We start from the raw sequence: 14,080 nt of genomic DNA on the forward strand, positions 1-14,080 counted from the left end.
TTATTCAAAATTTCCATATAGATTCCTCAAATGCACCTCAGATGCAACACGTCCAAAACCGAAAACATGCTCTCCTTCCAGTTTTACCTTCCTCAGTAAATGGTGTACACCATCCGTCTATTGGGCTAATGAGACACGGAAGCTGAGAGTCAGGGGAAACCAAGCCAGTTATAGTTCACAGGAAGAGAATCAGAGCACAAAAGAAGAGAACCAGAGCACCGCAGAGAGAAAATGCTGGAGTTCTTCAGCTGAATGTTTATCACTACATGAACGTGAGGAAACCAACCACAGGCTGGGAAGAACTACCTGAAATGAACAGAGATAAGAGGGCCCTGTGCCCACAGTGTGTTCTCACGAGTCAGACTGGAAAAACACGTGCCTCAGTGATGGGGAAGAATGTGCCACAGACCGAGCGCCGCTCTGGTTCTGCCTAATATATCTTAAGATTCCAAGCATCAAACTGTTTTCAAATAACAACCTCGTCAAGAGCACTCATATGCCTGCTCACAGCTGTCTCCCTCTTCTTGACAACGATATTCCCAGGGAGCTTCCTGTACATTCACTCCTTCCATGTTGTTTCTCCTGCTAGACCCCAAGCTCCATGAAGGCGGATGCATGACAGTCTCATGTAACGTAATATCCACCATGTCTAGCACACTGCATAGCCCACCATAAAATTTCAATTAACATTTGTAAAAATAACCAAATTCTCCTGAATCACCTTCAGTTTATTAATAGATATTGTTAAAATCATTTTTATCCTGTTTCAGTAACACACAGAGGGTCTTGTTCTCTGAACTATCACCCTGGGTCTCCCTTTTGAACAGCCAAACCCTTCCTCTGTCACATTACTGATCTGTCTTTTCATCGCAAGGCAGAGAGGTCGGTAGGTGTTGGGTCAGTATTAGATATTGAGATGGTTTCTGTCAGAAACTGTTGGATTTTGTACAAATCTTTCAGGTTCAGATAAGGGATGAGAAAAGAGCGCATGTTTACCTCATTGACGCTTCCCAAGCAGAGGACTGGCATTTGTGAGGAGCACGGATGGCTTCTTTAATAAAGAACATATTAACCATATATTTAAAGATACATCAGTGAGGCTAGGCCTCCCTAGGCTAGCAAAATGGGCAGCCTTTGGACACAGAATACAAGAAGAATATTTTCTGCAGTGGTAAACTTCTGCAATTTAGAGACTAAATTCTAGTGAACATGCCCGGAGAGCAGAGTCCGTAGAGAGATTTCTCCTCCTGAAGGTTCTCCCCTTGCCTCTGGCCCTGACAACTCAGAGCTGGTTTTGGCTAGGGCAAGTCTACAGTCCCTTCCAGTCAGATCCCAGTTTCCCTTTCCAGGCAGTCACTCATTTTGGCAATCTCTTAGCTCAATCTAGTCTCACCTTCAATTATCTCCTGCAGAAATTCCTCACACTTTTTGGCATCTGGATAGCATTCTTCACGTAGGTTCCAGGACTGATAAGGAAATACAAGGATGGGAAAAAGCCAGTATATTTTAAAGGGAACTTAGAACAAGGGTAGGGAATTAAATATGCATATTTATACTGCCACCTTAATCCAGAGCTTCAAATATTACTATACTGTTTGCTTCCTACTTATAATTGATCCTTTATTCCTTTATAATGATCTTCAATAAATTTTATAAATGGAATCAAAGTATTTTCTCAGGCAACTGTATTTTTCGAATAGGGTTTAATAACCACCAGGAGTTCTGAAGTTGATTTAATTAGTGAAATCAGCTTTCTTCCTTCTACCCTTAAGCCTAATTTAGGGGTGTGTCACTGCAGGACAGCTGTTCATAATGGTCCTTGGTGATGCTGGCATTAGAATGTCCCTTATTAAAATGAGATGTACTGATGTGTAATCTGCTACATGAATGACTCCATTTCTCACACTCTAGTCATTTGAGGGATAAAGCAAGGTTAAAGTTCCTTATTCTCCGCTCCTTTATAAACTGGCAGTTAAGTTTATGCATACATGTATTACTAAGTAATTTATATAACAAAAAAGTAATTATGTAAATATTAGATGACAATATTAAATATTTAATAATCCAATATGCCAGTAGTAGTTGATCATACATAGCCAAAGACATCCTCTCAGCCTATGAGGTTGCCACTTAGTAGCCTACACTATATAGAGGAGGAAAAAAGTGGTTTAACGCACAAAATGGGATGTTCTCCAGGTTAAATGAGTTTGTGCTCTTCAATTAACCACCTATGCCTGGGACTGAAATAAGCTCCATCTGTTAGATTGCCTATTATGTGCAATTACTCGCACATTCGTAATTCAATCCAGTCTAAACATTTTTTGACATACATTGAAGCAGATACTGATAAACAGGATTTGATGTTAACTAGCCAGTTGGCAAAGAAATGAATAATAGCTAGATGAAATCACTTCCCTCCATAAGCATAAATGGCGAGAATGGAAATATCCAGGCGTGGTCTGCAAGGTTATCTTCGGCCACGATGATTTACTGTCAGCAGTAAGTGTCTTAGGCTAAAGGAATACTGGATTTCCTAAGCACTTTAAGATGCGCTTTCAGAAGCAGGGAAAAAGCCAAAGTGGCAGTTCCATTAAAATAATTACATCTCAAGTACACCCTTACTTTTACCTAAAGGCTTAAGATACTAGCATTTTTTCATATCTTTAATGCTCCTGAATTTTTATAATCTGTTAGGTAAATTGACATTTCATTATATATGCTATTTGTAGAATAAAATAACAGTATAATTTTTAAATCAATATATACAGTACGTAGAGCAATCTCTAAGAGGAGCCTGAGTTATTGCAAATGTATGAGCTATTTCCACGGAGGAAAAAGATGGAAAGCCCTTTCCCATTTGCATTTATAAAGCCTGCGTGACTTCTTTAAATATATACACTGGTGCCAACAGAGCCATCAGAAATCAATAAATCACATTCTCATGTGCTGTAAAATGTCTGACACACACATTCATTTTCCTAGTCCAAAATTCTCTGCAAAAGGGACTGTGTAAATGTTCCATTTTAGTTTAATGACATTCTCCACAGTTAAAATTATGTGCATTATTGCCAGTGAGTGAAAAAACCTGAAGAGCACAAAGCTAGATAGGATTTTAAAGAGCCTACACAGTACATATCCTTCAGCAGCCAGTCATTTAACAGACCATAGACACACAGATATGAATGCAGAACAAAATTGGGAGATTAGTAAGAATGGATTGAAATGCTGCAATTACCATTTGGACAAAAAAAATAATAGGCATAATTTATTTAGAAGCAGCTGGGGGAGGGTCTTGTAAGTATCTGGAGAGACAGCCCTGATAGCCCCAATACCACCAAATGGAGGCAGAGAGGAACATCACTTAAAAATGATACAGATGACAGAAATGACAACAACCTATTCATCAGTGATGTTCAATACGAAAGTGTAATAAAAACTTAAATATGACTCCACTTTAGTTGACATTTATTCCACCAGCTGCCACATATTTTTAAAAGGTCACAAAACTGCTCTATGTAGACAGTTTATAAAGTACAAATTCTTAAAGGAAAGAGGGATCTGCTATGTATAATCAAGAAAGTTCTAAAAATTCTCCAAGCACATCTTGCAGAGAGCCATGTACAAAAGCACGTCTGGCTACAACCCAAAGCACTGAATTTATTAAGCCAACATTCCCACAAGGGGACTGAATGAAGAACTAGCTACAATTCTACCTGTTCACTAGCACTGACCAATGCTGCTCTGACCCCTTGGTTTCTTTGTATTTGATCTCTGAACCGAAATGCTGTGGGTTTTGACTCATGTGTTTACCAAAATCTGATCATATTTGAAGCATGTTATTTTGAGGCTCTATGACATTTCATTCATAACATATCTTCCCTCCTCTGAACTCACATTTTCCTCTCCCTGAGATGTCCACTTACTTAAGCCCTTCTGACCTTACTTTTCTCCCTATCCAGCCTGGACTCCATAATCAACCACTCCAATAAGCAGCCCACAAGTCTCCTAAAATCACTCAGCTCCTTCAATTTGAGCCTCTCCGACACATCTATTATCAAGCTAAGTGCACAAATATTTAGCATCGTTGGGGTGAAAAACACACAAGTTGACCAACTGTGTCCACTGCCACCTAACCTCAAAAGGGGCCTCAATGCTGCTCAGCAACCACAGTGTTCCCAGGATGAATCCACTGGAGAATCCACCAAGTGGCTTTCCAAAGCCTTTTTACTCTCCTGAAACCTCTAACCCTCTAGTTTCCGAACAGACAAATACACCATCACCCTCACTTTCCACTGCACTCTTCACATTCAGTTATTTCTTCACTCCTTTTTCCTGCTTCTCTTCTCTCTGATATCAAAAATCAACACAATTTTTCTAAACCAGCTTCTTCACTATAGTCCCCAACCCTTCCCATCTATTCTAAAACTTTGGTCAATAAATCAAATCATCTCTCTGCTGTCTTCAATTTTTCCCGTCAACTGCCTCAATTTTTAGGACAAAAACATGTTTAAGTCTACCTTAGCTTAAAAATGTACCAATCCTTTGCTATTTTCAAATGCATAATAAACACTGCCTGAAAACTGTATTCAATTCCTCCCTCCGCTCCAAATGCAATTACCAAGTCTTGATGATTTAATTTCTAAAATGTCTGTATGGAACTGAATTTTGCCCCCCTAAAATTCCTATGTTGAAGCCCTAACCCCCAATGTGACTGTATTCAGAGACGGGGCCTTTAATGAGGTAAGTGAGCATAAATGAGGTCACAATGGCTAGGCCCTAATCCAATCTGACTGGTGTTTTACAAAAAGAGGAAGGGACGGCAGGGATGCAGCCACACAGACAAAAGGCCATGTGAGGACAAATGAGAAGACGGCGTTCTGGAGGCCAAGGATAGAGGCTTTAGGAGAATCCAAGCATGTCAGCACCTTGATCCTGGACTTGAAGCCTCTAGAAGTGTGAGAAAATACATTTTTTCTTTTTGAGGAAGATTAGCCCTAAGCTAACATCCACTGACAATCCTCTTTTTGCTGAGGAAGACTGGCCCTGAGCTAACATCATTGGCCATCTTCCTCCTACCACAGCATGGCTCCACAAGCAGTATGTAAGCCTGCGCGAGGAATGAGTGAACCCTGGGCTGCGAAGGTGGAGTGCAAGACCTTAACCGCTGTGCCATCTGCCACTGGGCCAGTCCCTACATTTCTGTTTTTAAGCCACTTATAGTCTGCGGTATTTTGTTATGGCAGCCTTAACAAATTAATTCAATGTCTCATAAATTAGGTCTTTCTTTTTCATCCTATAACGGCTTTCACTAAAGTTCTTATGTTTATCAGACATGTTAAACTAGCCTTATAGGTAGTTTCCCAGCCTCTATTCATTCATTCACTCACTCATTCATCCATTCAGAAAATATTTACTGAGACTTTACCACATGCCAGGCACAGAGAATATAAGAAACAAAGCTACTGTCCTGGAGCTTTTATTCTCATGAGAAAAGACAAGTGAACAGACACATAAGCAAGTTAATTACAGACTATAATAAGAGCAGAGAAGAAAATAAACAGAAAAATAAGACAGGAAACAACTAACGAGGGTATGTTAGACGGGAGGGGAGACAAGAAAAGCCTTCGTAAGGATGACGTTGAGACTCACTTGGTGGATGAGAATGAGGTGGCCTTGCCAAAAGATGCTGGGAAAGCATTCTTAGCAGAGCTGTTAGCAAGCACAGAGGCTACGATAGAACAGAAAGCTTAGGTTTGAGCGACAGGAAGGAAGGCAGTTTGCTAACCCACAGCAAGGTGGAAGGTGGGGATCTCCCTCTGCATGCTTCGCTCCTCCAATGAAACTCTTTGCTAAACTATAAATCTAATAACTTTATGCTCCAAATGTAAAATCTTGGCATGTCCTACATTGCTTACTGACACATGAGGCCTTTGTTAAAGGCCTGTTCTGTTTTACCTTCCTAGCCTCAACTTACTCACCCTCTATGCCAGGCATCTCAAGTTATGTGTTGATAGACATCGCATACTTCCCTGCCTGTGTCTTGGGGGCAAGGAACATCATTTAGGGGAGAGAGCATGAACTTGGAGTCAGACGAATCTGTGTTCAAATTCTGGCTCCCATGTTTTTATTCAGAAGAAGTCAGATAAATCATTTTTTCTCCCTGACCCTCAGTTTCCACATATATAAAGTGGAGTTAATAATGTGGACTCAGGAGAGTTATTGTAAGGCTTAATGATAATCTATGTAGGATAATCTATGTAGTGATAATCTATGTAGGAGGCTTAGCATTGTAAGTAATAGATATTATTATTGACACATATTGTTTTCTCTAGTAGGAATGTCCACCACACTTCTTAACCTGGTAAACTTCCTCCATCCTTCCAGATCCAGTTCAAATGACACCTTCTCTTTGGAGCCTATTCTAACTCCCACAGACAGAATACAATTATCTCCTCTTTGTTCCCGTAGCACAACACGTATGCTACCACTGACACAGTTCTGTAACTCTAGGCTTTTATATCTCTCTCTCTCCTCTAGAACCATCACTTCTCTCAGGATAGGAACTGTGACTTCTTAATGTCTGTATCATCAGTGCTTGTCTGGCACATAATAGGTGTTAAATAAACATTGGTTGAATGAATGCATGAACTATATATCCTATTCCTTCCCAAAACCACTAGAATTTGCTTACAGCCATATAATTCTATAATTGTTTATTTCCACATTATTCTATTTCCTCAAAAGGTGTGTCAGTCAGGAGTCCCGGCAGGCACAGATGGCTCATTCAAGTTAGCTTCATTCGAAGAGAGTAGATTAAAGAAACTACTTATAAAAGTGTGATCAAGGTGCAGCAAAACCATAGAAGACAGTGCAGTAAAAAGGGCTAATAATGGGGGGTAGTATTTCACCTGAAGGGTAAGGGGAGAAGGTGCTTATCATAATTTGGACAGAGAGAGGGCCTTCTGATAGGAGCTGGTCAATGGATGCAGTCCATGCTGACCACACAGGGAAGGTGAGGGGCTCAATCTCACTCAAGCCTGTTGGGGCTCCCCAACAGCTAAACCTACTTAGAATCCAGAGGGCCTTCTCCTCTCCCTCTTGAATAATTCAGGCCAGAAGCTTAAAGCAATATAGGCCCCTGTGTTAGAGAAGGAGCAGAGGGGCCCATGATGGCCCAGGGTAGGAGCACAGAGCCTAGTGGATGAGGTAGGTATCCATATGGAGGGGAGTCCTGGAGAGGGGTTGCAGAGACAGAGGATGGTGAGAAGGGTACCTGCACAGAGGATTGGCCTGATGTACAGTGTCAGAGGTCAAGCACAAAGGGGAAGGTGCCAGGTGCCCAAGCCGGATGGGTGGGTAGGTGGCCTGCCATGGAGAGTCAGAGCCTGAGTGCAGTAAGGAGACCATCCACATGGGAGAGGTATGGTGGCCAAGATGGAAGATTGGTGATCTATAAGGGGATTAATCAAATATTTAGATATATTATGGGTAACAGAAACTGGGTTTCTTACTGTCAGTCTTAGACAGCTATGGAAAGGGATAAAACTACAATGAACCACAGAGTCTTAGATTAGGATTGGAGGCATTAGTGTGAATTCATGATTGACGAGATATAGAGATACATATAGAAATACATGTAGATATAAATTGTGCTATGTTTATGTATTGTGAATAGGCTCATGCTCTTTCTTCTATAGGATGTTCCTTGTCTCCAAGACACAGAAGTAAGGAGGTGTTGCCACAAACATACATGCATACACACGTGCGTATGTATGTACACATTGACACATATACAAACATATTTTCTAACTCTGACCTAGAACTGGGAGCAGCAACACCCCAATAGCAAAGAGCACACGTTTTGTGAGATCTTGATTTCTAAACACCAGCCTCCACTAAAGGGAACCATGGCTCCTTGGAGAAAGGGTTCATATTCCAGGGCTGGGGCATGGAAAGTTAAGATGAGATTGGAACAATTTGATGTGCTTCAAAGTAATGAAGTGCTCAAAGAATGATGGAGACATGTCAGAAGACCCAGGAGCCAGCTTGAACAGGCTCCCAGTGACCAAATGTGGGACAATTTGAGCACAATAACCTGTAGAAAAAAACAGAAAACAATGAAACCATACAGATATAAATAAATTAATAAATTGAGAGTCTGAAGAGGAAGAGGATATTTACACAGTTTAAAAGAATCTCTTCAGAAAATACTATTTAATTATAAAGAGGGAAGAAGTAACTTTACACTGGAGAAGCTTGGCAGATACATTTTAATCAAAAGATCAAGAAAACAATATCAGTACCGGAACAAATCAAAATTGTGTGCCAACTAATAGGTGCAGGGAGAATAGAGCATCATTTATCTTATCTTTCCCAAAGGCACAGAATCTGAATCTAATCACAAGGAAACATCACATGAACTCAAACTGGCTTACAATCTTCAAAAGTGTCAAAATCATGAAAGTCAAGGGAAGACTGAAGAATTATTACAGAAGGAAGGAGACTAAAGAGATATGACAACTAAATGCAATGACAAAGTCTGTACTCGATCTTGTTGCTAAAAGTGACATTATTGAGATAAGTGGCTAAACTTGAATAGAGCCTAAGACTCACATGGTAATAGTGATCACTGTTAATTTCCTGATCTTGACTGGTTGCATTGTGATTATGTAAGAGAATGTCCTTGTTTGTAGAAAAAACCTTAAAGTCACAATATATTTGGGGCGGGAGGGAAGTGAATGGATAATTAGCCTTGAAACTTACTCTCCAGTGTATCTTCAAATTCTCAGAAAGTTTATGATTATTTCAACATTAAAAAAAAGAAAAAGAAGACAGAAAGCATAGCTCCTCCTGATGCAGGAGTCCATATACGGGTTAGCCTCATGGGAGCAAAGCAGAGTTAAGGAGGCTGAAGGCAGGATCTAGAGGAACAAAGGAAAGACATCCTACTGGCTCCCCAATGACCTCCTAATGTCCATTTGATACTATTGCCTGTGCATAATCTCCACATTGATAATCCCTCCTGGATTTGCTATTTTCTATCTATTCCCTGGCTCCTTCCCATATTCTTTCTTATCATATTCTCTTACAAATATCTGTGTTCCTCTAGGATGACTATGATACCCGCAGTCTCATCAAATCCCACAGTTGACATAATAATCTAGGTAGATTTTATCACTAACTCCATCTTCTCCAGTTTCAAAACCCGAAAATACAATCATTTCTGGACACTTCATGTAGTAGAAGCATCTCAACCCAACACATTAAAACCAAACTCAGTATCTACCCCACTACAGTAGGTACTATTAATTGCCTACCAAGCATCTCTCCCTCCCCATATCCCAACGCATCTCTAACAGAATTCCCCCAAAAACAGAAATCTAAAGGATCCCTGACCTCTACCACAGCGTACCATTTTGCTTCAGGAGATGGTGAGTACTCTAAGGTTCAAAAGTAGGCCTGGTTGCCTTAAACCAATGTGCATATTCCATTTACTCAGCTAGAGTCATTGTTTAAGAAGTGGTCATGAAGCTGACTACTGAGGGTTACCATAAACATTCAATAAGAACATGGTTAGCCTTCAACCTTGTTCCCAACACAGACAGAGATGAAAAGAAGTTAATCTCATTAATTTGCTGTTTTCTTAACTTGAGGGATGACTCAAGGGTCACAAGGATTTAGGAGCATGTTTTGCAGAAGAAAAAGAATACCTTTAAGGAAGTTACAACCACCAGATAACCAGCCCCCAGCTACTGCACCCAGATGACTGGTTGTCCAAGGGCTTATCTGGATTGAAAGAAAAGGACTTCCCTTTGTTTCTCCAAAACTCCTCCTCACGAGCCCCTTAGCTCTACAAAGACTCCAATTTCTTCTTTTGTTAAGGCAGATTTGAGAGAACCTATCCTCCCACCTTTTCATTTTGGCCAATTGGAATAAATCTTTCTCCATCTCCAGTGTAGGTGTCTCAGTGATTGGCTTACTGTGCGTACAAACTGGTAATTAAGAGGCTCAGTATCAGTCATGTGATCTAAGTAGTACCATTAGTGTGAATCATAGGTCTTTTCTTTGAAATACAGGGACAGAAGTATTTTCCCCATGAATGTGAGCCAAGAGGCAAGCACCCATGTTTTGATTCAGGCAGCCATCCTATCACAAAGAGGTTTAGGTTTAGGATAGTGCCAACAACAAAAGAGAAGAGCTTTTAAATTAATTTATTTAAAATAATAATTAAATGAGTCCTTGATAATAACTGAATTCCAGGACCAACAACCAGAAGTCCATTCTAACCTCTATTTTCTAATTACCTGAGCCAATAAATCCCCTTTATGTTTAAGTCAGTTTGAGTTTGATTTTCTGTTACTTGAAATATAATGGTGGAGAGTAAAATTAAATATAAAACTAGATGTGACAATGTTATAAAACAACGAGGAGTATGTAAAAAAAAATCTAATCTAAGATAAACAGACCTCTAAAAGAAAAAGAAAAGTACAAATACAGAAAAACAAAATACCAGACAGGTTGGCTTAATGACAGTTGGCACTAGCAAGGTAAATGGGAAACCAGCTTCCCATATTTTAAAGATGTAATAATGGAATGAAGCTCATCTTATTATGGCCCAGAGTAGGAGGCCCTGTAGGGCTGCTTCAGGGGAGAAATCAGGCAGAAACAGGGTAGTCAAAGAAAGGAAATGAGAAAGGTGGGAATTTCAGATTTAGTAAAAATAGGTTAAGACAAGCTTTCATACAAGTAAAATTCTTAGGTATGTCACATAATTATAGTACCTTCCAGTGGCTCAAATAAATCTATATAATCAGAATCACATTTCCATATTCCAGGTTCATGTTCCAGGGCTGGGGCATGGGCCATGCCTTTTCTAGTCATTCTGGCCCAGAAATTGGTGGTGTACATCCACATTTGGATATTTATAAGCTGGGCTGAAACAGCAGCAGTTTGGGTAGCTTGTTGCATCAAGTCGCCTGTCCCTTTCTGCTAGGAGAGAGGGTTGAGCTCACCTCCAGCAGGGCAGAGACAGAGAGAGCTCTAAATTTCTTGGTAGCAAATGCTGATAGGCTCACAGAGCCTTTCTGTCCTCCCAAGTCACCCTAGATAAGATCTCCAGTTGCCTTCTAGACCTTTTACAACCCCATCCCACAGGCAATCTGTCATTTATTCCTACTCATCTGGGTTGAAAAATATGCCTGGAATTCAGTGCCTTCTTTTCATTTCTAAGGCCAATGTCCAAGATCAGACCCTCATCTCATATCTCAACTACTGCAATTGTCTCTAACCCAGTCTCACAGGGTCTCATCTTTCTGCTGTCCAATCCATCATTCCCAGGGCTACTGACTCCTAAGAGAAAACAGAGACTGAATCGTATTTATCCTTTGTATTTATCCTTCTTTCCCTCACCTATGTCTAGGCACTAAAACAACTGTTTAAATTATTCTATGCATGCCATTTCTCATGTGAAAACCTCTCTGATGGTACCAGCTGGTTTCAGAAAGTGTTCAAAGAGTTTAGTCTACAGCCAGGTCATCAAGGTTGTAGACCATACTACCCTTCAGCACAGTATCTCATGTCTTTTCCCTGCAAGATGGTCCAGTTATACTGTACTACTGAATCTTCTGGAACACACAAGCATCAAGTCTTTGTAAATGACATGCTCTTCCTCTGTGCAATTCACTTTCCCTTGGCTCTACTTACAAAACACCTATCAGTTCTTCAAGCTTCAACTAAAGTATGTCTGCTACCATAAAATCTTCTCCAATACTATTTTCAGATTAAAGTTCTTACTCCTCTGCATCTTTAGAGGACTTTATACTTCTATTTGACATTTATGTTACTCTGCCTGGTCTTATACTAAATTTGGTGTGGACGTTGTCTAGTTATTAGACTTCTTTCCCAGTAATGAGCAAAGAGTATTGTATTTCAGCATGAGGTTGTCTTTCTCTTCTGTTATTTCTCCACAAGAATCATTCTTGTATCCTCTGTATTTAGAAAAGTGTATGTAGCACATAATACATGCTCAGTAAATATTTCTTGAAGAAATAATTTCCCAATGGACTAAATTTTTGAGGACTAATTTGATGAATATTTGAGGACAGGAATTGTGCCTTATTCATATTTCTCACAGTGACTAGAAAAAACTCAGTAACAGAAACTGTTACAGGTTGAATAAAATATATATGCCAAAACTTATTCCAAGAGCAGGAGACAGAATTGTAAATAGATAAACCACATATATGTTGAAGTGGAGGAAATAGTTGTGTAGCTAATAAATCACTTCCCCTTGCCCCCCAAAATAAAGTTTTTCCTAATGCCTGAACTCAATTCTCAGTTATACAAACTTGAAACCCAAGAATCATCAGTGGCTTCTTCCTATACCATGCTTCAAGTGTTATCTGACAAAATGTAAAATTGCTACCACTGGATGATGATGATGATGATGATGATAATGACGGTGATGGTGGTGGTGGTGGTGATGGTGATGATTGCACTATCCTTCTCCTCTTTAACTTCAACATTATTCTCCAAATTCAAGTCCTCATTTTGCCTTTTTGGAACAACTAAAATTGCTTTCTAACAACTCTTTCCACTTTCATGCTTTCCATCTCTAACATTCCCTTTCAGTACTGCCAGAATAATTTTCTTAAAAAGCAACAATCTTATTATATTATAGCTCTGCTCAAAGGCCCTCCATGGCTTTTGCACTGCAAACACAGGAAGAACACTGTTCAGACTCTTTAGTCTCATAGTCAAGAAATATTCCAAAATTGACTTCTATCTTTCCAGATTCATTTGCACTGTTCTTCCTATTATCCAGACTCCCACAAAATTAGTTTTGATTTTGTATTTTCAAACCTTGCACTTGGTACATTTCCATCTATTTTATTCAGATTCTGCCTATATCTCAAGCGCCCAATTCAAGGATCTTAAATGTGTCTCTGATTTTTCCCCTCTGCATATGAAAGCTCAATATACTTTGTGCTTTTCCCCCACTAAGCTTACCCGTTTCTGTCTCATATTTTGATTATTCACAAATACGGCTTATGTATCCAACTAGAGCATATTTAATCATTGATTCAATAAACATATAATAGGCACTTACTGTTTTTCATTATTCCAAAGCACCTAAAACATATCATATTCATAGTAAATATTAAACAAATTTTTGTGGGATGAAGACAAACTCCAAATCAACAAAATTGCACCCAAAATAATATTTTTCTAAACTCAAACAATAATCTCCACCAAAGAGATACATCAGAATGGAAGAAAACTGTAGCACATCAAATTTTAAGTATGTATGAAAAGAGATGGGTGTTAGTAGAAAACAGAATCAAATAAAAAGCTAAGAAAATTTATTCAAAGTAATATGGAAATATTGAACCAATTTTGCCCATTTCAATTTATAGATGTATCTATCATTTTAAGATGCAAATTCATAAACACACATGCATTATGTCCATCAACTGGAAACTATATACAGTGTGAAAATTTATTGAAATGAGAATCACAAGGAAATGTTTCCTAGTCACCATTTAATATTTTTTGTGAAATCTAATAAAAGTTTATGTGATGAAATCTTTTTTTTCCTTTTCTTTCCTAAGGAAACAGCTTGAGAAGATGATTGATGCCTGCTATTATGGGTCTATATTTGTATTTCCTTATTTTAGAAGCTTTTCAAAAATACAAAAATACATTTAAAGCATTTCTAGTTACACTAAAAAAAGATAAAAGGTGATTATTTATAGGCAATCGTATTCAGGATGATAGACTCTCAGAAGGCAACTGCAAACATAAATTTTAAATGCTTTTTGGAAAGAGTTGAGAATAAAAACATTTACATAATTTCTTAGAAACCCTGGCTTTTTATTGCTGCACTTCAATATTCCCTCGGGGTAAAGGAGCAGCTACTTCAAAGATTTATTTGATAATGGAATGTTTGATTTCTTTGTTTTCCCTTTCCAATGTGGGGAGGTCTGTCGTTTTCACTCCAAGGCAATGTGCTGTATTTTAAAATGTGAATTGGCTCACTACTGATAATAAAAAATGGTTCTGTTTTGGTAGATTAAACAAA

The 14,080-nt window shown here is 39.0% G+C and overlaps 1 protein-coding gene across 1 annotated transcript in view; it reads right to left on the reverse strand.

The window, feature by feature from the left end:
- ASXL3 (ASXL transcriptional regulator 3) overlaps nucleotides 1–14,080 on the reverse strand; it is a 164,094-nt gene that overhangs the window by 47,300 nt on the left and 102,714 nt on the right. The gene's annotated exons all lie outside the window — the stretch shown is intronic.

This window comes from Equus quagga, chromosome 9 (assembly GCF_021613505.1).
Source record: "Equus quagga isolate Etosha38 chromosome 9, UCLA_HA_Equagga_1.0, whole genome shotgun sequence".
Classification (NCBI taxonomy): domain Eukaryota; kingdom Metazoa; phylum Chordata; class Mammalia; order Perissodactyla; family Equidae; genus Equus; species Equus quagga.